This window comes from Prenolepis imparis, unplaced genomic scaffold (assembly GCF_030444845.1).
Source record: "Prenolepis imparis isolate NDT839.2.m4 unplaced genomic scaffold, iyPreImpa1.0 SCAF_14, whole genome shotgun sequence".
Taxonomy (NCBI): Eukaryota; Metazoa; Arthropoda; class Insecta; order Hymenoptera; family Formicidae; genus Prenolepis; species Prenolepis imparis.
The window spans coordinates 4,669,439-4,695,764 of NW_028141172.1; the positions used below are offsets into that span (position 1 = coordinate 4,669,439).

At 26.2% G+C, this 26,326-nt stretch overlaps 1 long non-coding RNA gene across 1 annotated transcript; it reads right to left on the minus strand.

Annotated features, from left to right (window-relative positions):
* Positions 1-19,062: 19,062 nt before the first annotated feature.
* LOC145945475 (uncharacterized) lies at positions 19,063-23,116 on the minus strand. Its single transcript, XR_014426861.1, has 3 exons — positions 22,975-23,116; positions 21,165-21,409; positions 19,063-19,640 (listed from the first exon to the last, which is right to left on the minus strand). It is a non-coding gene; the product is annotated as an uncharacterized LOC145945475 (long non-coding RNA).
* Between the last annotated feature and the right edge of the window lie 3,210 nt (positions 23,117-26,326).

Here is a 26,326-nt window from a genome sequence, read left to right on the forward strand (position 1 = left end):
TTCTTACAATAACTAAAATTTCCGCAATTTAGATATGTTGTTGATAAAAGTTTTGAGGAATATGTTGATGAAATCACACAGCCACAAACATTTTTATCATATCTTTGACAAATCTCTTATGTAAATTCGATCAAATGCGGCGAAATTACTTACCCTGTTTCTTGTCTCCACTATTTTCTCTAATTTCTCTAAGGCTACTTTCTCTAAGGCCCAGAATTTTCTTCCAAGATGTATCGGCAAATTGAGGATGCTTTTTAGACGTTCTTTGGTCTCATCACTGGATGCACGATAAACCATCATAAGTCCTTCATATATGCTATGCGGACTAAAGCCAAAATTTTTCGATGGCATTATTTGATACATTTTTTGCAGACATTTGAGGACGAATTCGAAACGTACATCCTGCCCTGTTGCTAACCATAAAACATGAAAATGATAATTAAGCGGAACTGACAGAGGCAGTAAAGAAAAATATTTACAAGTAGAAAGCCAAATTATTTCACAATATCTCATCAAAATAAAATCAAATTTAATGTACTTGATTGGTAAGGAATATATTCGACAAGTAATTTGCATGACATTGATTTGTTTCTGCCACAATTTTTAATTTAAATTTAAATTTGATATACAATAAAAGATTAGCAGATGTATATATCTTAACCAATTTTATTTATTTACAATAGGTTTGTTGGGAAATAAAAAGTTGCAATATTAATTGAGAAAATATGCGATATAAAGTAGCATTTCAGAATTTTTTTGCTTCAGTCAAGTATTATCTACAATGTCATAAACTTTATTAAAAAATTTCTATATGAGAATAAGAGAGAAAGAAGGGAAGGTACACAAAATTATTACTTTTTGCTTTTCAGATATCAATAAATTAGCTTTTACAACTTGAATATGTAATTTATATATATATACATATATATATATATATATATATATATATATATATATACAATATATATATGTATTGGGTATACAGGTGCGTGCATGTATGTATGTGCACACAAATATATGGAAATCAGTAATAAAGACAATCAAAAAAGAATAAGAAAGAGATTAAAAAACACAATATTATTCAGATAATATTATTTGCCTATGTTTACTAATAAAGCTAGATAAAAACTTCGAATTATATGTACTGAAATCGGGAGAAGGTTACTTGACTCGCCTTTTCTGGAAAGTAAAATGAATTCATAATTTGTGTTTGATGATTATGTTAATTGCCACCGATGGAATTTTATAACAATATTTTACAATTAGTAATAAAAAATTTAATTTTAAAATTAATATGTATTTAATATTTTAACATTTCACTGTAATATATTTTTATTTATCATATCTACACTGAATTTAATTTATAAAATTTCTAAAATCAATCATTATTTAAAATTATTTCAAAGTATTAATCTTTTCTAAAATATTATCAATGCTAACAGATTTCGAAATGAAGCATGTGATTCTGAAATAATTGAATCTAACAGATCGCAAAATTTATTAAATAGCTATTCACCATTAAATTACATCAAGAAATAAAATTATCCAAAATCTTTATATAAATAAATATTTGCATGTGTATAAACAAATATATTGTTTAAATTACTACCTATGCGAGGTAAATTGGCGACAGACTTGTGTTACTTTATAAAATATATTTTAACTCACCGACAAAAAAAGAGTTTTCTGTTGCCATCCTGGTATATGACAATGACAAAATTATCGCTTGATTTGTATCGTATGACCGGACTGAGAGATTTTGAAATGATGAGGATAGTTTAATTTTCAACGAATTGGTGATATGTACAATTTCATTTAATGAGAAAAAGGACAAATGTCGTTTAAAGTCATCTTTGTTTTCTGATTTCTAATTGGCTAACGACAATTCTGCGCAAGAAATCAGCCATGTAAAACTCAATTCCTAAGAACATTGTCCGAGATAATCTCCGATATAATTTTCAAAAGAATCAATGAACATACTAGATATATTAATTTTCAGTATATAAATAATTCAATTTTGCGTCGGAAATTGTACACATTTGTACGTCGATTACTGCATATAAATGACGAGAGCAGTGAGCTCTATAATATACTCGGATGAATTTTTAAGGATTAGACCCAATTTGTAGATAGTTTACATAAATGATAGGTGAACCGTTCTCGATTCGTTGATTTCTTGATACCGATTGGTATTATGTTAAATTAGTAATTACTAACTAAATGTCTCATAGAATTTGTACTTTTCGAAAATATATTAAAATATGCGAAATTAATAAGTTAACGTTTTTATATAAATAAATAAAATCAAAATATATTTATTGGAATCTGGGGGGGTATTCAAATCTTCTACCATTTATATGTATATGTTATATGTATCTATTGGTATCTTATTTATCGTAAATCATCTTCTAATCTTCTCTTCAAATTCATAGACAAATTCTTTTCTGTGATTCATCGTTGCTGCCGGATGGGATTTTTTCGCGGACAGATCATTACATATCACATTAAAGTCAAATTTCTATTTTCAATTTTATCAATTTTGGACAGAAGAGTATTGTAAAGAGAATATAAATGCAATACCGAGAGAGAGAGAGAGAGAGAGAGAGAGAGAGAGAGAGAGAGAGAGAGAGAGAGAAAAGATAATTTAACGCAATAAGTTAAAACAAACAAAATTATGTACAACACATAAAAAATTTGACTGTAGCCAATAAAAATTTGAATTTATTATGAATTATAATCAACATACAATATAATATATAGATGATGAACATTAACGTTATTCTTAATAATAAAAAGAGATATTAATTGTCTCTTAAAAATTGGTCATTGCTATTATATAAAACTACATGCATTTAAAAATTGTAAACTCGATTATATCTATGATAAACCTGATAAATTACAAATTACTTGGCCGTTCTAATTCGTACAAAGTATACTTATGTCAACAACTAAAATATTTTTTCACATTAGCTATTTCACCGTCTGTTTTATAGAAATAATATATGATAACTTATTTCAACATAAATTATATTATTATTTTGAATTTGCGCATTCATAATTTTTATGCCACAAAAAGTGGATCTTATATCTTGCAAGTGTAAATTTTGAAGAGTAAAATAAAATAAAAAATAATATGAATGTCACCAAATTATTTTTCGCAATACAGTTGTTCAGTAATTATTTGTCATATGTTATATCTAAATTTATATAACTCGAAAGTTTTATACTAATTTCAAATATAATCTCCAACGCGTAATATTTTTACAAAATTAAGCTTCTATATAATTAATGTTTAGTTTATGAAATTGACACTAACAAGATATTGTAAATACCTCACAAAATAATATGGAAGTTTCGTTGTACTACTTTATTTTTATTTAACGATATTTTAAAAAGAAGTTGAAGAAGAAGCATGCGCTGCGAGGCTGCCCGTTGTCATTTGGTGATTTTTATTGATAACGCCAATAAAAAGGATTTTGCGTTTATAGTTGTTATAGATAAGCCAGACAAACGAATTTTTATATTGAGTGCACTTGTTAAGTTTTTCTATTGACGTAAGGGACCCTCCAGATTGGGTATAGAATATATTAACTGCATTGGCAATAACTTTCCCTGATATATTGACATTGATATATGCATAATGTTTCGCACCGCCGAGATGCAGGTTTTTTTCAGTGAAACCAAACAGACTGGCTTCCTCGGGTTTTAATACGTGTTGGATGTCTAACATTTCGAATAGCTGATCGATCGGCAATTCCTGCTCCAGTTCGAATGAGGAACCTGGATATATCACAATTTCTTCACGTAACATTTCTTCTGGCTCTGCATCTTCACCGTTGCTGAACAACATTTTACCAAGCGTATTGATTCCTTCCTCAGTTGTCAATCTTTCGACCAATCCAGAAATATCTTCATCAACTTGCCAATTATTAGTTTTTAAATCTTGTTCCACAGCCGGAAATAACACGAACATTGACTGATATATTCCCAATGGTATCTTAGTCATGTACATCTTTAATTTGCGAGATAAGACTGAAAAAGAAATTGTGAGACTATAGAGCAAGAAATGAGGTAAAAGTTAATGGAAGCGGAATTAAATTATTACATACATTATCTTGATTTTATATCAACGATTTTTAAAAATCCGTATAATGTTTCTCGCACTCTCAAAATAAAAAGCTATTTGCATAATCAATTCTCGTTTATATATATTAAAATTTTAGAAATGATGTACATGCATAAAATCAGAGAAATGTATGTGTGTATGTGTGTGTTTATGTTTAATCTTAAACAACTGTAGAAATTGTTGTATTATACTAAAATTTTAATTTGATTAAAATAGTTATAAATGTTATAAAATGTAATTATTAATGATATTAAACGTCATTTACAAAATAAAATTTATAAAATAAATTTACAAAGTTTATATTATTAATACTGTATATATTTTATAAAAATAATATTTTATAATATTATTAATATTAACAAAATATTAAATTAATTAAAAACAATTTCATTAAATAAAATTCTTTTAAATAAAATTGTTTTAAATAGAGTTTATTTACATATATACGTAAATTAATATGAAAATAAGTGGCATGCTTACAGGTTTCATTGTTCATGATCATAGTTTCTTGAGAAAAGTTTTGTTTGATCCAAAGTTCGTATGAAAGAATTAATTCCATATTTTTGTTGAGTGTATTAAACGTCACGGGTTGAACGTTGTGACCCAGCATCTTGTTAGTCAATACTTCGTTAATATCATCTATTAAATTAGGAATATCGGAACAATTAAATAATCTGCAATTTTCAAGAGTTATATTGCTTTTTAACAATTTGTTGTCGTTAATCCAATATCTACGTTCACATAAATAATCGTCTTCTATTGCATTCTCCATACTCTGGAACAATGAATGTCATAAATGAAACAGATTTTCATATTCTTTATATTTTTAAATTAAAGACGTTCATGTCCATAATTATAGTTTAACATAGATTTATTTTTAAAAGTAGAACTTTACATTATATTTTATGCAATACTATTTCACATAGAATCATTTTTATAATATAGTCATGAAATATTATTTAATACATATTATATTATGTAATATTTTAATACGACAAAATTACTTTGCTCGAGATATTTATGTACTTTAGCCTGAAATATTTTGATTAATTAAGCAGTAGTTATAATATTTTACGTTCAAGTACTTATTATTATTAAAAAATTGCTCATTTAGTAGTGTTTATTTAATAAATTATTATAATTGTTCAAGTTTTTGTTTCGTCTCAATGGATTACGTAATTTTATGCAAAGCGGTCTAACAAACTAAATAAGAGAGCGAAAATGATCTGTGAGTCCTATTACATTATAATATATCATATAAATATTTTAATATTTATCGATCACACATGTAGTAATGGGTCAATTATCTATTTTGTGAAAAATGTTCTTACAATAACTAAAATTTCCGCAATTTAGATATGTCGTTGATAAAAGTTTTGAGGAATATATTGATGAAATCACACAGCCACAAACATTTTTATCATATCTTTGACAAATCTCTTATGTAAATTCGATCAAATGCGGCGAAATTACTTACCCTGTTTCTTGCCTCCACTACTTTCTCTAAGGCCCAGAATTTTCTTCCAAGATGTATCGGCAAATTGAGGATGCTTTTTAGACGTTCTTTGGTCTCATTACTGGATGCACGATAAACCATCATAAGTCCTTCATATATGCTATGCGGACTAAAGACAAAATTTTTCGACGGCATTATGTGATACATTTTTTGCAGACATTTAAGGGCGAATTCGAAACGTACATTCTCCTCTGTTGATAAACATAGAAGATGAAAATGATAATTAAGCGAAACTGACAGAGGCAGTAAAGAAAAATATTTACAAGTAGAAAGCCAAATTATTTCATAATATCTTATCAAAATCAAATCAAATTTAATGTACTTGATTGGTATGGAATATATTCGACAAGTAATTTACTTGACTCGTCTTTTCCAGAAAGTAAAATAGATTCATAATTTGTGTTTGATGATTATTTTAATCGCCATTGATGGAATTTTATAACAATATTTTACAATTAGCAATAAAAATATTATTTAAAATTAATATTTAACTATCTAATTTGTTAACATTTCACTGCAATATATTTTTTTATCACATCTACACTGAATTAAATTTATAAAATTTTTCAAATCAATTATATTTTTAGATTATTTCAAAGTATTAATTTTTTCTAAAATATTATTAATGCTAACAGATTTCGAAATGAAGCACGTGATTCTGAAATAATTGATTCTAACGGATCGCAAAATTTATTAAATTGCTTTATACCATTAAAATTCATCAAGGCATAAAATTATCTGAAATCTTTATTTAAATATATATATTTGCATGTGTGAGAACAAATATATTATTTAAATTACTACTTAATGCGAGGTAAATTGGCGACAGACTTGTGTTACTTTATAGAATATTTTTTAACTCACCGAAAGTAGAGATTTCTGTCGCCATTCTGGTTTATGACAATGACAAAGTTATCGCTTAATTCGAATCGTATGATCGGACTGAGAGATTTTGAAATGATGATCATAGTTTAATTTTCAACGAATTGGTGGAATGTACAATTTCATTTAGTGGGAGAAAGACAAATATCGTTTAAAGTCATGTGTTCTCGTTTTCTGATTTCTGATTGGCTAACGACGATTCTGCGCAAGAAATCAGTCATGTAAAACTCAATTTCTAAGAACATCGTTCGAGAAAGTCTCCGAAATAATTTTCGAAAGAATCAATGAACATACTAGATATATTAATTATTTCTTTCATTATTTCACAATTTAATTTACAATTCAACCATAGCATTAATGATATTGAAACAGTGTTTTTAATTGCAATAGGCAACCGACTTCGAAAAAACTTTGAAGGTTACACGAGCTTTACTCCTCTTTCCCTCAAGCTTCCAAAAATTTATAAATTTAATAGCTAGCAAACATTAAAATTAAACGATCCAGAAGACTTATTTTGTTCGTCGAATTTTTAATAAAACTCGCTCATAGAATATACGCACACAAAATACAATTTAACTCAAATCGACAAAGGATCGAGAAAGAGGCTTCGATGATTACGTATCATTTCCCGATAACTACAGACTCCTTACTCGCAATCATTATAGAAGCGTACGTCACTCCAATTCGTGTGTACCTTCGAAAAAAAAAAAAAAAAAACTTTTAAAAGAATCCATAATTCGATCTCCACGTTGTCACGAACAAATTAGGCTCCGTCTCGTTGATGTTGTTGAGTACCCCGGCGAAGAGGACATTCCGATGCAGCTTGTCGTAGATCAGCCAGACGTACGGTTTGCTGGATTCGCAGGCGATGCGATTCGGCGGCCGAAAGTTTCTCCTTCCGGTGTAAATTGATGTGACGGCACCCGCGATGGTCTCCTCCTGCGTCACCTTGACGTTAGCGCGGTGCACAGCACCGCCAAGATGGACGTTACGATCGTCGCCCACGATGAAATCGCTCATGTTGATCTCGCCGGTTAATAGTTCTTCGGCGCCTAGAGCTTGCAACAGTTCATGCATCGGCAGTTCCTTCTCCATCTCGAAGTTCGGCCATAGAACAAAATTAAAATTCTCTTCCGTTGTCACGTTATCGTCGAATATATGGCGCAACTCGCGGATCCCTTCCTCGGTCGAAATCCGTGCGAGCAATGTGGTCAAGTCATTGACAATATTGATTTTTTCGAAAGTGTGGCCTGGCCTACGTGCTCGCGTGCAATATTCCGGTAGCAACAGGAACATCGACAGGTTTTCATTCCTGTAGGGCAACTCGCATATGTGCAAGTCTAGATCGTAAGATATGTCTAAATAAAAAGTAGAGAACAATAGAAGGATGTAGTAAGAAAAAGTGATCCAGAAAAAGAAATAAGAAAAAGAGAGATGAAACCGGAAAAATTGGAACTTGTATAAAATATATTTTTCAGAATCTCTATATAATATTTTATATTCTTATGAATAAAAAGCCATTTTGTTCAAGTGTTGAAAAATTGAAAATGTAATAAGTGACAAAGCAGTAAGGATCAGAATTTTAGTTTTAACAATTTCAAACATTTATCAATAATTTATTTTATTATTTATTATATTATATTATATTTTTTTGTTATATTAAAATTTAATTGACAATGTTCGATCATAAAAATTGTATATGTATGTAAATCAGGTGACATCAAAAGACGAGTCATATGCTTACAGTTCTTACACATCCATTTGAGATGACCTCTTTGTCGATTTGATGGGAGAGATCGGTAGGGCTCTGAAATTTGGAATTCTTTAATTTTTAAAATGAATACGGTCGACAAAAAGATTTCCATCATTTCGCTGATTAGACACACTGCCAAAGAATCATGCATATAATTGTCTGCAGCTTCTAGCGACGTGTTATTGATGCGAGTAATTAAATATGAAGAACAGTTGCGAAAATCGACCGCCTCTAATCTATCTTTGAATATGCTTTGCAACGCCGTAACGTTTAAAGGCTTAGTATTGGTAATCCAACAGTTTATCATCAGTTGAATATTAGTATCATTGCAATAATCGGAAGAAGCGCCAAATGCCAAATTATTCTGGAATTAATGTAAAAAATTGTTTGTGAAATATTTTATTCCTTTATAGATGAAAGACACCTATCATTCCTGAATTGTCTTATTCAAGTTTTTATTCGTGCAGGCAGAATCTTTATATTATACTCTAAAATAGCCAAGTTACTTTATTCAAATTGGTCTATATATAAAAAAAAAAATTAAACTCAGAAATAAATATCTCGATAAATTTCTGGATATTAAAGGATCGCTAAAATTGCTCGATGACAAATTTAAAGTGTGTGTCAAAGCTTCGAATTTTTATTTTGCTTAAAAATATATTTATATTTTTTTTTATCGCCGCTATTATCGCATAATAAATCATTTAAAGTGTTCTCGCGTTTGATAATTGTATTTACATATTATTTTATACAATCTAGCATACATACTTTGAATTTTCTTTCATCATTGTTTCCATTACTTGATGCAAAAATGAGTCAGAATTATTTACCTCTGATTGTACTTGATAGTCCTTCCTTGATGAGTAGTATTCGATTAAATTACATTTGGGAATATCTGATAAATGCAAGATGCGTTTTAAGCGTTCCTCGATGGCACCGCTTGACCCGAAATAAAGCAACAAAAGTACCTCATATATGCCATACGGACTGAATATACAATCTTCCCTCGGCTTCAGCTGCTTAATCTTAGTCAGACATTCAATCGTGAAACGGAAACGTGCCTTCGTCAATTTTTTTGCTGGCGAATAGAAAAGACGAGTAAATAAAAATGAAGTAAAATTGACAAAAATATTATAAATAGAAAATTACAATAAATTATAATTGAAATTAATAAATTAATAATAATAGTTAATAATTTATATAATCAAACATATGTTAAGCGCAAAGTAAAATGTTTTGAAATTTATTCAACAATTATTTTGCATATATTAAGACTATTTTTTTTTATTACAATTTAAATTTAATTCTAGACTAGAAGTTACGGGAAAAAATTGACTATATATATAATAGCAATCAAAAGAGAAGGAGATTCACGAATATATTCTTATCTATGTTTACTAATATGAGTACATTCAAACTTTATTTAATATTTAACGAACTCGAAAAACGGTATTTCACTCCGGCAAATAGAATAAATGCAAAATTCGAGACCGATGAATTATTATTGATTGACGAATAATATTTAATACTTAACAATGAAGAAATGATATCCTGCAATAATCCATCTAATTCTATTATTCTATTATTCACTCAAGTATACTTTGTGTACGTTGAATAAAATATGACGAAGTTATATTTTTAAATAAAACTTATTTTGTATATATACCACGCAAAACGATTCGCTAAAATATAAATAATGCTAGAAGATTTGGAAAGAAAGTACGCGACTCTATAGAATATTTTAATCTATCGATTTTCAAGATTTGCAAGTGATAGTCACTAAATTACGAAATCGAAATATAAATTAATTTGACAATAATATATAGAATAATACTATAAACAAAATATTTGCGTAGCAACGTATATTTTAGATCGTTATATCTATTCGATAAATCGACTGCAAATTTATTTCTATAAAAGAATCTTTGGACTTACTGATTTGGGAAGGGTTCAGTTCCATTTCTGTTTGTACGATCAGAAAAGTAGGAATAAACACGTGACTTGAGGAAGTTAGCGTTACTGTCAAATGTAATTTTCGCACAGATAGTTGGAGTGTGAAATAATGTTGTCCTGTAGATATATCTTCGTTTGACAATGAGATCCTTTCGTACAATTTTTAATTCTAAAGTCCTCTTGCTTGATTCTTCGTCCTAGACGGAAGTCGACTTTTCTATCGGAATCATAATACGCGCATATATAGGTACATGAATACAAAAACACTCTCACTTATAGATACAAATAAAAAAAACATCAAAATATACCATTTGATATTAATGTCAAAAATTTTAAATTTATTTATAATTATATATAATTATATGATTTATCTTATACATCGTAATACAATTATAAAAATATTAAGAAATAAGAACATTAAAATATACCATTTGATATTAATGTCAAAAATTTTAAATTTATTTATACTTATATAATTATATAATTTATCTCATACATCGTAATACAATTATAAAAATATTAAGAAATGAAATATATTTCTAGCTCAGGTAATATAATGTAAAAATAAGATAAATAAATCTCAAAGATATACCTACCTCCTTGTAATTTAGGTCCTGATTTTTATGGGATAGTAAGAAACTATAATAGAATAATAAGAAACGTTTACTTCAATATATTACAGAATTTGTTGGCTTTATAGGGGAAATAAAGGACCGAAATGTATTTTTCTTTCATAGTTCTCCTGATCTCTTTATTCTCTAGATTTCTTTTGTTAAATATTCTTCTGTATTATTGCCGAAATACAATGAAGGTAATATGAAAAATGTATATGAAAAGAATACGTCAAGTAAATGTTAGATTTCCATTTTCAATTTTATTAATTTTTGGCAGATGGAAAGAATTGTGTGTGAAGAGGATATAATTAATATACATTATCGAAAAAATAATTAGGGCTGTAATAGTAAGTTAAGACAGAGAAAATTATGCTCAACACATAGAAAACTTGGTAAAAAAAGCATATAAAGTTAATTTTATAATTAACGTTAATCAACACTTTATATAGATGTTGAATATTTGCATTATTCCCTGTAATATAAAGAAATTAATTGTTTATTGAACGATTTATTAAAATTACATTCCATACATACATTTAAAACTATAAATTCATTATTATGTTTATCATAAAAATAAAATTATTTCTATGATAAACATAATAAATTATAATTTTTTTAGCCATTCTAGCTTGTACAAAATAATTCGTGTCAAAAATTAAAACATTCTCTCAAATTAATTATTTCACTAACAGTTTTATAGAGATAAATAATGAATTATATCATTATTTCGAATTTGCTCTGACATTTTTTATATTTATACACGCAATATCGTATGTGTACCTTGTAAGTGTAAATTTTGAAGAATAAAATTAATAATAGATATTATCAATTTAAATTTATCTATCAGACACTTTTCCAGCAAACATATGCTGACGTTCAAATTTATTTATCACAATTTTATAATAAATTCTAATATTATATTTCCAAATATAATATATTTTTTATAATTAAGAGAGTTTTACAAAATATTTTGTAAAATTATAAAAAATTTTATTTTATTAGTTTATTTTAACTATATTTCAAAATCAAACTGAAGAAGTATGCGCTGCGGAGCTGACAGGAATCAGCTGGAGATTTTTATTATGTATTTTATTGATAACGCCAATGAAAAGGATGGTGCGATTATATCTGTCATAGATTAGCCAAACAAATGATTTTTCGTATTTAGTGTTTCTATTAAGTTCTTGGTTTAAACTAAAGGATCCTCCATTTTCGGTAAAGAACATATTAACTGCGCTGGCAGTGACAATATTCTCTGATGCCACTTTGATATATGTACGATGCTTAGCACCTCCAAGCTTTATATTTAAATGAGTGAAACCATGTAGATGAGCTGCATAGGGTTTCAATACTGATTTGATAGCTAATTTTTCCAACAGCTCATCGATCTGCAGTTCGTTCTCCAGTTCGAAGAAATCTGGGTATATCACACTTTCTGTTGACAACTTTTCCGTTGACGACTCTTTGTCATTTAGCACTTTATTAAGCTCTTTGATTCCATCCATGGTCGTCAATCTTTTGACCAATTCGAAAATATTTTCATCAATTTGCCAGTTATTAGTTTCTGAATCTTGCTCCACAACCGGAAATAACGCGAACAACGACTGGGTTTTATTTATGAATGGTAACTCAGTCACCAACATCTCTAGTTTAGGAGATATGACTAAAAAAGAAAAATTATTGAAACTATGACGCAACAAAAAGAAATGAAAGTAAGTGGAAGCAAAATTAGATTGTTATCTACAATATCTTGATTTTATATCAGCAATTTTTTAAAATACGTATAATGTTTTTTGCACTCTCAAAATAAAAATATAAGTATATTTATCACATTTCCATCATAGATATGTTGGAAATTTAGAAATAAAATGAGATATGTAGGTGGAAGTGTGTGTTTGTGTGCGTTAATCTTAAATTGTCAAAAATATTTTAAAATTAATTATCAATAATATAATATAATATAATATATAATATATAATATATATTATATAATAATATATAATATATATATTATATAATATATAATATATAATATATATTATAATTATTATTATAATATTGAACATTATTTACAATATAAAAATAAAATCACACACATATATTATCTTTTCATTTATTTGAAAACAACTTGATTCAGTAGGTTTTTATTATAAATAGAGTTTATGTAAAATGTAAAAAAAAATAAAATTAAAATAAGTAAAATGTTTACCTGTTTTAGGTTGTCGCTGAAAATAATTTTCCGGCACGTCAGTAAGGAATTCATGTTGAAATGTGTCGCTTTTGAAGCAAAGTACGGACGATAGAATAAATTCCATATTTTCACCGAGGCTACTAAATTCTATGGATTGAGGAATGTAACTCTGCATCTCGATTCTCAGCGCCTCATTAATGCGATGCATTAAATTAGTCTGACGATTATTGAAATCAAATTCTATGAATTTATTTGGATTAAATAAATTTGGCCCGACATCTTTTAAGAGTTTGGCTTTATTAATCCAACAATAATTTTGATCATAATATCCGTTCAATTTCTCCCTATTCTGAAACAAAGTATATGAAAGCGATTATTTGCAAAATATTATTATCATATTTTAATACAATGTTATTTTATATATACTAATTTATATAATATTTTAGTATTGTCTAATATATTTTGTCATCGATATATTGTATAATAAGCAATATTGTATAATATATTTTGTAATATTTTAATGTGATCAAATTGTCTTACTCTAGGAAATTATGTATTTTAGTATTAATTATTAAAAAATCGCACAATAATAAAATTGGAATTTTAAGTTTTTGGTTTTTTATCTCCCTGAAAAATAGATTCGCATTTTTGTCATCGCTTAAAATTATTTATCACGATAAAGTTTTTATTTAGTATCAGTGGATTTTACGTTATTTTATACAAAACAGTCTAACAAACTCGAAACTCCTATTTCCGTCATTTCCTATCAAATTTTTTAAATAGAAAACTCTAAGTTATACATTAATATAAGTATCTTTATATTCATCCATCATAATAATAAAGGATCAATTATTTTGTTGAGCAAAACGTCCGTATAATAAATCTTAAAGATCCGCAATTCTAATTGTAAGATGTATCGTTTACAAAAATCTTGAGGATCCGAATATGTAGATGTGACATTAAATTATGCACAAACCTTTTTGACATATCTTTGATATTTCGATAATATAATACAATTAAATGCGGCAAATTGCTTACCTCCTTTAATCTCTCCGTTGAATTGTGGAACATCCAGTCATTTTTGGACACTTCCTCAGGCAATACGAGAAAACACTTTAAATGTTTCTCGGTCAAACTGCTGCAACTGGATGCAAAGTAAATCATCATAAGCCCCTCATATAAGCTGTACGGACTAAAGGCAACATTTTCGAATGGCGTTAACTTCACGACTATATTCAAACAATCGAGTGCAAATTCGAAACGTGCTTTTTGTAGTATTTTATCCCCTGATAAATATAAAAACAAAGAAAGAAAATTAGAAAGAAGAAAAAAGTTAAACTGAATTGACGAAGGCGATGAAGAGATATACATATATGTATGCATATATTACACAAGTAAATAATTACATTTAATTATACAATATCTCATCAAAATTAAAATAAATGCAAAGTAGAACTTGATCGGTGTTAAATTTATTAGACAGTTATTTTGCATGTCGTTGATTTGTTTTTATCGATTTCTTAATTTAATTTAAAACACGATAAAAAACACGATAAAAGATATGTATATATATACATATACATGTATATAACATTTAGAATCATCAGTTACGAAAATCAGTGATGAGAGACAATCGATGACAAGATTTTTAAAAAAAGAATGATAAAATTTAAAATAATAAGATAGATAACAAATCAGTCCTTCTTTCTCGAATGTTATTAACTTTGTTTACTAATATGCTATACAACATAAAAACTTTGAATCGTGTTTAACGATTTCAAAAACGGTATTGACTCATTAGTCTTTTTTAGAAAGTAAAAATTTCATGATTGATAGATATATTATTTATTATCACACACACACACACACACACACACACACACACACACACACACACACACACACACACACACGAATTTAATTATAATATTTTCCAAAAACGATAAATAAATTTTATTCTGCAAAATAAGTTCATATAATATTTTAACATTCATTCAAATATATTTTTTATTATCTATACCGTGGACCAAACTTATAAAATTTCTATAAAATCAATCAATATTTTAAATTTATCTAAAAAAAGAAACGATTTTCTAAAATATAATCAATACCAATAGATATCGAGGAAGAGTATATAGTTCTAAAGAATCGAATCTATCATATCACAAAATTTATTAAGTAACAATATTAAAAAATACATTAAAGCATAAATTTATCTAACTATTTTATATAAAATAATATCATAAAAAAAAAATATTTGCATGGCAACAAAAATTTTATATAAATTATCTATTCTATAAATTGACTATAAAATTACGTAATTCATTAAATATTTTTCAACTCACTAATTAAAGGTACTTCTAATCTGCTTCTTGACATGCTGATTTATAAATTGGTAAAGCTACCAAATTGACTGAAATCTTGAAATTTTGCGAGTAACCCAACTTTAGTGAATTGATTAGATGTACTAGTAAATCTAGTTAGAAAAGGTCACTTATATTGTTTAGACATATCTTGTTATACAATTTCTGATTGGTTAACGACGATTTTGCGCAAAAACACTTATCGTTATGTAAACCGTTGTCTCAAAAAATATTTTAAAGATTTCTAAAAACATTACCCGAAAAATTCTTTGAAATAATTTTCGAAGTAGTTTCTATGAGAACAGAATATTTATTAATTTATAATACAACCATGTGGCTTTAGCGATCTTAAGATAATGTTTTTAGTAACAAGATGTAGGTGTTGAATTTTTAGCAAGATTTTTAGCAATTTTTAGCAGATAAATAGGATTTTTTGTAAAGGACATATAATTAAAATACATTATCGAAAAAGTTTGAAATTACAAGTTAATATATAAAAAAATTATCCATAGGAAACACAAGGAAATTTGCAGAAATGTAAATATGAAGTTAATTTTACAATTAATTATAAACAACATCTATATTCTGCATTGATCTTTAACAATTGGATTATTCATAAAAATAAAAAGATATAAATTATTTAAGAACTTATTGCTATTAAAACAATATTTTAAACATGCATTTAAAAGTACAAACTTTCTATGATAAACATAATAAATTTTAATTTCCGTAAAGTTGTTTATTCTCGTCAAAGTAACTCGTACTAATAACTGAAACGTTCTCTCATGTAAGTTATTTCACCATCTGTCATATAAAGATATTATAAAAAATTATATTAACATAAATTATTTCATTATTTCAAATTTGTTTTATGGAATTCTTTATATGATAAATGTTATATTACAAATCTTGTACAAGTGTGAATTTTGAAGAATAAAATAAATAAAACTGGATGTCAACAAAATCTATCGCAATATAATCGTTCAACCATGTGATGACACCTAAATTTATTTAACACAAAAATTGTATAATGAAATTTTAATACTTTTAACATGTCATATATATTTGTATAAAATTAAATTTTGTATGAATATTATTTATTTTGTATTTCGACATTTTGACAAAATATTTCGACACTTACAAAATATCTTATAAAATTCAAAAAGATTTGGTTTTATTTTTTTATTTTAATTATATTTCAATCAAACTAAAAACAAGAGGTAAACGCAGCTGAAAAGAGTCAGCTAAAGAGTTTTATTTATTATGCCAATGAAAAAGATGATCTGGTTAATATATATATATATGTATATAACATTCAATATTTTGCCGGCAAAATTTGAAGCATTCAATAGCACTTGTACATCAGTTACTGCATACTTGTGCTTAGAACAGTGAGTTCTATAATATACCGGTGTGAGTCTTTATGGAGAAAGACTTAAATTCGAAGAAAAGTACATACATGATAGCTTGATCGTTCTCGGGAATTTGCTAATTAATTAATATTATTTAGAATTATACTATATTATAGTAACTGATTAATGAAACAACTTATCGGGTCTCTACTTGCGGATATAAGATAACTTTGCACTCCTGTTCACTTTTCTCGTTCAAAGTTCTTCTGGATTTTATTTTGTCTTCTGATCTCTCCATTATGTACAGAAGAATCTATGTTTGAGCAAATACAAACATGTCTTTTTTGATAGATTTGAAAATGATATATAGTTATTAAATATGCGCATGCAAATTAAATAGAAGTTTTTGTAGTTTTTTCAAATATTATGAAGACAATCTGATAGAATGTATATGTAAATAATATTTTACACATTATATGAAAGCTAATTTCAATTTCAAATTATATCAATCTTTGCAGATAAAGAAGACTGTAATTAAGATGTAATTAAAATCCATTACTGAAAAAGTTTTAACGGTATAGCAATAAGTTGAAGCAAAGAAAATTATGCACACAATTTTAAAGAAATATAAATGTAAAATCAAGTTTATAATTAATTATAATTAACATAATGTACATTATGCATTGATCTTGAACATTTGCCTTATTTATAAAAATATATAAATATAAATTATTTATTTAAAATTTATTGCTTTAAACTATACTTCATACATGTATATTTAAATCTATAAACTGTTATTTTTGTGATAAACATATTAAATTTTAAATTCTTTAAAGTTGTTTTCTCTCATCAAAAATAACTTGCTAACAATTGAAACATTCTTTCACATAAATTATTTTAGTATTTATCGTATAAAAATATTATAATAAATCATACCAACATACAAAAAATTATATCATTATTTTGATTTTGCTTTACGACATTTATTATGCAATTGATGATATGCTACAACTTGTAAGTGTGATTTTAAAAAAATAAAATAAATAAATAAAACGGATGTCAACAACTTATCTATCGCAATATAATCGTGCAATCTTATAATAACATCTAAATTTATTTAACACGAAAAATGTATAATTAAATATAAATACAATACTTTAATATATAATATATGTGTTTAGAATTAAACTTTTATAATATATATAATTATTATTTATTATATATGTATATTTTGAAATTTAAAACTTACAAAAATTATTTTATATTATATCATAAAATTTTTTATTATTTTATTTTAACTATATTTTAAAATTAAACTGAAGAACGAGTGTGTGTATGTGTGTGTGTGTGTGTGTGTGTGTGTGTGTGTGTGTGTGTGTGTGTGTGTGTGTGTGTGTGTGTGTGTGTGTGTGTGTGTGTGTGTGTGTGTGTGTGTGTGTGTGTGTGTGTGTGCGCGCAGTAAAATATTATTTATTGGCAAATCCGGACTTTTATGCATAACATCCATAAATAGCATAATAGATTTTAATTTGTCACAGATCAGCCAAACGAATGAATTTTTCTGAGTACCTTCGGTACGTTGATAGAATGTTATAAAGTTTGTCGTTTTGTCATTTGTGAGAAACATATTTATTGCGCCAAGCATATTTTGATAGATTGTCGTCCGATCGGTACCCTGTTGCAGAATTTAAACATCAAAATAATATTGGAACCGACGAAGCGAAGCTAAATGATTTCACCGATTAATCAGTAAAAGTGTTATATACCCAAATATGTTCAAATTAGAGAAGCAATTGCCGATCGGTACCCTGTTGCACAATTTAAACATCAAAATAATTTTTTTTTTTTTTTTACAAATATCTCCTCTATTAGGCATGTTCGTGACCGAGTTACTATTCCTAGACAATCGTGAGCAGTCATTATACATCTTATTTCCGGCTCAGAAGTTTTCTTCTGAAAGCAATACCTGGGCAATAAATGAAGATATTTTAGGATTAATTGACAGAATATTGTCCGAAAATGAAATTGATATATTTCGTCATGTGCTAGATAGTAGTTGAGCATCAATAGAAAAAACAATGGAAGGACGTATTATATATCCGAATATGTTTATATTAGAAGAACAATTACCCATTAATCTAGTGTTAAAAAACTTAAATATAAAAAATATATTGCAATCCGACCAAGCAAAGTTAAACGAATTCACTGATTAATCAGTGAAATCATTTAATTTCGCTTGGTCGCGGATTGCAATATATTTTTTATATTTAAGTTTTTTAACAGGAGATTAATGGGTAATTGTTCCTCCAAATTAAACATATTTGGATATATAGTATATCCTTCTGTTGTCTTTTCTATTGACATAGTGCTACCATCTAACACATTACAAAGTATATTAATTCCATCTTCGGACGACAATCTATCAATTAATCCCAAAATGTTTTCATTTATTTCCCAGGCATTGGATTCAGAAGAGAACTTCTCAGCCGAAAATAAGATGTATATAACGACTGGTCCAGATTGTTTAAGAGTAGTAACTCGATCACAAACATGCCTAGTACAAGAGATGACTAAAAAAAAAAAAAATTTTTTTTAGCTGATTAATCAGTGAAATCATTTAGCTTCGCTTCGTCAGTTCCAATATTATTTTCATTCTTCTATTGTCTTTTCTATTAATGACATATTGTGGTCATCTAGCACATTACGAAGAATATATTAATTCCATCTTCGGACGACAATCTATCAATTAATCCAAAAATGTTTTTATTAATTTCCCAGGTATTGAATTCAGAAAATAACTTCTCAGCCGGAAATAAGATGTATAACGACTGGTCCAGATTGTTTAGAAGTGGTAACTCGGTCACGAACATGCCTCGTACAGGAGATATGACTAAAAAAAAAATTTTTTTTTAGCTATAATGTAACAAAAAGAGGTAAAAGTAAATAGAAGACAAAGTAGGTTGTTGGCTTATCAATATTTTGACGCAGCATGTTGACTTTTTCATTAAAGATTTTTGAAAATTAATATAAAGCTTATTGCATTCTTAAAATAAAAATATATTTGCATAATGACAATTCGATCATATGTTGAAAATTTAGGAATAAAATATGTGGGTCTATACAGAAAAATGTGTGTATGTTTAATATTATATAAAGAAGCCAATTATCATAAATGTTTTATTATAAAATTTTGATCAGAACAATATTAATATTATAAAATTTAATGTTGAACTTCATATACCAAATAAAATATTTTGAAATATATTACCATTTCAATTAATTAAAATTAATTGAAAAAAAATTGTATTAAATGGGACTTGATTAAATAGAGTTTATGTAAATATGTAAGTAAAATAATATTAAAATGAATAATATCGTTTACCAGTTCTAGGTGCTCGCAAAAAAATTCTTTGCAGATAGTCAGAAGGAATATGTCGAAATTGGTCTCCGAAACAAAGTACAGACGACAAAATAAATTCAGTATTTTTGCAGTTAAACTTTTAAAATTTATGCATTGAGATAAGCAATCCTGCATCTCATTCCTCACTTCATTAATTTTTATCTTAAGTTTAGAAGTGGAAGGATCTAACGTTAGGCATTTTTGTGGATTAAATAAAGCTGATAAGACATATAGTCCTATCGTTCGTATTTATAGAATACGCAGGGCTTTTCTCACTTTTTATTATTTAAAACAATATTATATGTATATATTAATATACATATATTTAATTAGAATTATTATATATTATTTTAATATAATAATATATTAATATAATAGTATATTATTTTTATATTATATTATTTTATGTTATGTTACATTATATTATACTATATTTTATTATGTAATATTTTAATATGACTAAATTAACTTACACAAGTAATTTATGTATGTATTTTAATATGAATTATTTGTATTAATAAAATAATTATGATATTAGATTTTGTTTCAAAGACTTATTATACAAAAATTTTTTAATGACAAAATTTTGCAATTTTTAGCATTTTTAGGCTTTTTTTCTTTTGCTTAAAAATAAATTTTCATTTTTGCCGTTTAATAAATTATTTACTATGAGACAGTTTTCGTTCAGTTACAGTCAATTTTATATCATTTTATACAAAACTTTCTAGAGAACAAATCTATTTTTATTACTTATTAGTTTCTAAAAAGCAAAAATCTGTATATAATGTTAAAAAATTAATTATCTTATTATTCATTTATCGTACAATGAAAGGTCAACTATTTTGCTGAGTTCTTACAATAACTTTTAAAGTTCCACAATTCTGAGATACATTGTTTATGAAAATCTTAAGAATTTCGATATGCAAATGTGACGATAAATCATGCACAAATGTTTTCGACATATTTCTGACATACGTTGAGAATGTGATTCGATATAATACAGTGTTTACTTACATTTTTTTGTATCTCCTTTGAGTAGTATGATATCGACTAAGCTTTCGCATAATCCTCAGACATATGGAGAATTTTTCTCAACTGTTCTTCGGTATCACTACTAGATGCAAGATAAACCATCATAATGGACCATCATGTGGACTAAAATTTCTCATTTGCATCGGCTGGTTAAGCTTCTTTTTCTTCTCTCTCAGACATTCAAAGGCGAATTGGAAACGTATATTTTTTTCTATGTTGAGACACTGCTAAATAAAAGACAAATAAGAAAATTAAGCTAAGAAACGCAGTAAGCATATATAGATATTACAGATAATATGTTACATTAATTATACTAATCTCATCGCAATTAAATTAATGCAAGGAACTTCTTCAGTGTGGAATTCATTCAACAATTATTTTGCATGTCAATTATATGTATTGATTTATTTTTGTTGTAATTCTTAATTTAATTTTAAACTTGAAATACAATAAGCGAAAATGTTTACATTAGTCATGTAGGCTTTCTATAGGCATTATAAAGTTGTTATCTTGAAAGGTATATTGTGCGTGAAAAAACGAATCTTTTTCTATCGTTTCAATCAATGCTGATTATTTTCGAGAAATTTCTTTCGATAATATTATGATGTGGCGACTTTCAATGTAATCATGCACGATATCATATAATGCTTATATACTTTTGTCAAAACTTGAAACTCTCACTTATATACGAATGCAGAAATAATAATTTAATTATAAAAGAAAATAGATTAACGTTTATATAATAACTTTCTCAAGAATTGGAAATATATACGTATAGTAAAAGTTTTCAACATTCGCTGGCAACTTTTATTTGTATAAAAAGAAGTAAAAAAAAATGTATGCATATTACTTATAATAATTATTAATAAATATGTAATTTTACATATATACTTTTATAAACATATAAAATCGATATTACTATAAAATATAAAATTGTTATACCTCTAATGTGACTTAGAATGATATAAACTTTATTAAGATATTAATAATTGTCCAGAAAAAGAGAAAAAAATTAGCTACAAAATACTGAAAAATGGTTCTTTATCCCTTAACTTTTTTATCAAATAGTTTTACGAATCGAATTTTTGATTAAATATGTATATATATGTCTGTTAAAATCAGTACTAAAAGACAGTTGAAAGATAAATAAAGAAGGTCGAGATTTAACATAACAACGTACATAACACTATAGAGATGAAAGATATTGTCTACCTTTGTTTACTAATATGGCTACATAAAAACTTTGAATCATATGTAACGAAATCGCAAGAGAAGGTCGAATCGTCTGTCTTTTCCAGAAAGCAAGATGAATAAAATATTCGTGATCGATGGTTATATTATTTGTTATCGGAGGAAGTTAATTATAATATTTTATAATTAACGATAAAAAAATTTTTATTTAACAAAATGAGTTTATCAAAAATTATTACATTCAAATATATATTTCTTTAAACTTTATAACATACACTAGGAACTAAAATTATAGCATATCTTATATATAAAATTAATACCAAACGAGAATTAGAATCAATATTAATAATACGAGAAAAAGCACGTGATTTTGAAATATTTGAATCTAACCAATTGCAAATCTAATTAAATGATAACCATTAAAATGCATGAGAGAGTATAAATTAATAAGTTTATATAAAATATTAGTATAAAAAGCTTGTACTTGGTGTGTATGTGTGTGTGTGTGTGTGTTTGGCGAAGAATATTTTATTAAAATTTTTATCTATTCGATAAAATTGCGCCAAAATTATGTGATTTTATCAAATATTTTTGAACTCACGAATTAAAAATTCTTCTATTCCTGCTGGTCCATAGTGTATAATTTATCCATGATTTATACAATCGCAAAACTACCTCGAGTGTAACCTTGAACTTATGAGAGTTGCCCAACGAGTTTGTTGTTGTTCCAACGAGTTGTTTGGATGAAATGGTTCTTCTGGCTGGGAAGAGTCACTTATATTGTTTAGGTACATTTTAGTTTACGGTTTCTGATTGGCTAACGACGATTCCTGCGCAAGAAACTCGCTATGTGAAACATTATTTCAATTTCTGCGCACATCCGTGGAATATTTCGATATCTAAGAACGTTATGTGTAAAATTTTTCGAAATAATTTTTGAAGATACTTACGGATCTAATATTTATTTATATGTATTTATATTTTCATATTTAATAAGAATATATAAATAAGTTTAATTTTTATTGTAACCATGTGGCATGAAGAATGCTAAGTCAGTGTTTTTAGTAACTAGAAAATAGATGTTAAATCAAGACTTTTTCAAAACTAAAACGCTGTCCTTTTTTAATATGTAATTAAAAAAACAAACCAGAATTGGTATAAAAGTAGAGTTTATTCTATTATATATTTTATATATATAATTCTATTATATATATATATATATATATATATATATATAAGAAGAAAATATACACATGATAGCTGAATCACTCTCGGGAATTCGCTAATTAGATGATATTATTTAATATTGTACTATATGTTATTAAAACTGACTAACAGAACAACTTATAGAGTGCCTAGTTGCAGGTATAAAATAATTTTGTACTCCTGTTCATTCTTTTCATTCAAGATCCTTCTATATTCTATTTTGTTATTTTGATCTCTTCATTCTGTACAGATGAGTCTTTGTTTGGACAAATTTAACACACACGCATAAACACACGTCATCTTTGTTAGATTTAAAAATGATTTATATATAGTTATTAAATATAAGCATATGTGTAAATTAAATAGAAGAGTTTTTATAGTTTTTTCAAATATTATAAAGACAATATAAAAGAAAATATATGAAAAGAACGTTTTACATGTCAAATAAAAGCTAAAATTTTATTTACAATTATATCAATCTTTAGCAGATGAAGAAGATTATTGTAATTGCGATATAATTAAAGTCTATTATAAAAAAAGATTAACGCTATATAAATAAGTTAAAGAAAAATGCACACAAAAAATTTGAAGACATATAAATATAGAGTTGATTTATGATTAATTATAATCAACATATTTATTATCTATTGAACATTTGTAATATTTATAAAAATAAAGAAACTTAAATTATTTATTTAAGATTTATTGCTTTAAAACTACAGTCCATACATTTATAAACTCGGTTATTTGTATGACAAACATAATAAATTATAAATTTAATATCGTCTATTCTCATCAAAAATAAATTTTGCTAATAATTGAAACATTTTTTCGCATAAATTTTGTTTCCATCATATAGAGTTTTTTTTATATATTATTTTAAATTATATTAATATATTATATCATTATTTAGAATTTGCTGTATGATATTTTTTATACAATAGATGGTATATTACATATTGTAAGTATGAATTTTGAAGAATAAGATAAATGAAAATGGATGTAAAAAATTTATCTATCGCAATACAATCGTGCAATAAGTTAATAACATCTAAATTTAATTAACACAAAAATTGTATAATTTAAATACAAATACAAACTTTAATATACATTTTTGTATAAAAAATTAAGCTTTTATATAATTATTATTTATTTTATATTTAGAAATTGAAACTTACAGAATGTCTTGTATGATCTTAAAACATTTTCCTGCATTATTACATTTTAAAACTAAATTGAAGAAGTGTGTAATATTGTTTGGTTCCAGCTCGAAAATTTTATTGATAACGCCAATAAAAAGGATGCTGTTGTTACATCTATATAAAAAGCAGCTAAGCAAACGAAGTGCTCTGTTGAGTGTAATAGATATCTTCATTGTATGTCTTATTAAATCGAGTCGTTTCATCTCTAATAAGGAAAAGATTCATTGCCGCCGGAAATGAACAAATTCCTTACCACAAATGAAACAACGCAATTTAAGACATACAGTAAAGATATAGTTACACTCAACAGAATATTTTATTTGTTTGGTTGATTTATAATAGACGTAACTGCATTTTCCTATTTATGGGTGTTATAAATAAAAATTTTGAGCTAGAACCAAATAGCATTATCTGCTGTCTTCTTGATACATATATATGCACGATTCATAAAACTACGAAGCAGCAGATTTTCATAAGTGAAATTATTTAGCGCAAAATTATTTAGTGAAATTATTTAGCTCAAAAAATATCAAAATTTTATCATCGAATCCGATCATGTTTAATTCATGAAGAGGATTATGAACATAGATGATTTAAAATTAATATATATTATTGAAAAAATAAGTTTGAATTGCTATTAGTCATGGCACTATTAATCGCAAAATTAATAATAAAATTAATGACAAAATTATATAAAATGAACTTATTACAACGCATGATTAAACATATTTGAGAGAAGAAGATAGTACATTCTATTTCCTCTATTACCACTGCACAACTAATACTATTATAAATTTTGTAAACATTATGCATATGTATAATATACGCATTGCAATGTTCAATTTTGAGAGCGTTTATTTCGGTTTCAAATAGATTTTTCGTTAAAAAAAATAAGTTAATGACATTTATGAGCTAAATAATACGAAATAATTACGTATACATTTTTCCATTAGAGTTTTCAATTCTTTTTCATTTGCAGAATACGCTTATAAAATATTGTATAGAGATTGTAAAATATCCTGCATATATACATTGAAAAAAACTATTGTAAATTCAAATAAATATTTAATTTAATAAATAGTTCTCTTACATATTTATTTGAAAAAAGTAACTAGTTCTCTTGAAACAAGTAAATAGTTCTCTTTGAAACATGTAAATAGTTCTCTTTACATATTTATTTGAAACAAGTAAATATTTATCTGTTTTGAAAAAAGATTTCTTACATCAAATAAGTATTTTTTCACGGCAAATTAATAATGTTAGTTTCAAATAAATGATGTATGAAAAAGTATTGCAATATATATATTTATTTGAATAATTAAATCATTTTTTTTCAATGTATGCAGTGCATATTAATTCACTGTCTTATCGAAATTTATTCATCTATGGCAATAAATAATAGTATCAGTGTCTTTTAATGAAAACTATGTTTTACATACTTCTTCTCAGTCGGTCAATTAAAAAAGCAAGAAATTAATATAAAAATAAAATTCCAATGCAAGAACCAATTTACGAGAATCACATAAAATATACATATTTTTAAAA